General features: G+C 44.8%; 1 non-coding gene across 1 annotated transcript; it reads right to left on the bottom strand.

Annotated features, from left to right (window-relative positions):
- Positions 1-308: 308 nt before the first annotated feature.
- Positions 309-415, bottom strand: LOC150032581 (small nucleolar RNA R71). The gene has a single exon (XR_016524936.1). It is a non-coding gene; the product is annotated as a small nucleolar RNA R71 (small nucleolar RNA).
- Between the last annotated feature and the right edge of the window lie 435 nt (positions 416-850).

Below are 850 nucleotides of genomic sequence, written 5' to 3' on the forward strand. Positions count from 1 at the left end.
GGCCAGCCCTCGACGGAAGCAGATTCGAAATGAAATCGGTGATGCTGCAGATGATCCAGACTGCAGGTCAATTCGGAGGAAGGTGTGGAGAGGACCCGCACACTCACCTCTGAAGTGTTATTGAAATCTGTAACACTTTTGTGTTCCCGAACATCTCTGCTGAAGAGGTTCGACTAACGTTGTTCCCATTTTCACTCTGTGATCAGGCTAGGAAATGGGCATATTCTCTCGAACCGGGAGAGATCACTTCTTAGGAGCAGATAGTGGAGAAATTTATGAAGAAGTATTTTCCACCTACCGAGAACGCAAGACGAAGGAAACTGATCACAAATTTTGAACAAGATATGGACGAATCGCTCAGCGATGCTTGGGTGAGGTTTAAAAGGTTGGTCCAGGATTGTCCGCATAATGGGTTACCAGATTGCCTTCAAATGGAGATTTTCTATCACGGTTTGAATCCCGCTTCACAGACCATTGCCAATACGGCAGCTGTTGATGGTCTGCTCGAAAAAACTTATGATGAGGCGAAGAATATCCTGGATTGCATTTCCAAGAACCATGAAGACTGGAGGGAGAGTGACCAAAGATTGAGACTTAAAGACTCTGATGCAAACAATGGTGCTATTACTTCATTACAAAACCAAATGATCGCAATGATGAATTTGATCCAAGGAATGGTGATCAGCAGCCCAACACTGCAAGGTGGGCAAATCAACGCAATCAGTCAAAACATCGCAAGGTGTGCGGCTTTCGGTGATGGGCATGCGATGGAAGATTGCCCACAAAATCCACAATTTGTATACTTTATAAAGAATAATCCCTTTTCAAACACCTACAACCCCAGGTGGAG

The sequence above is a fragment of the Benincasa hispida genome, chromosome 11 (genome assembly GCF_027475165.1).
Source record: "Benincasa hispida cultivar pf3 chromosome 11, pf3_genome.v1.1, whole genome shotgun sequence".
In the NCBI taxonomy this organism is placed as follows: Eukaryota; Viridiplantae; Streptophyta; class Magnoliopsida; order Cucurbitales; family Cucurbitaceae; genus Benincasa; species Benincasa hispida.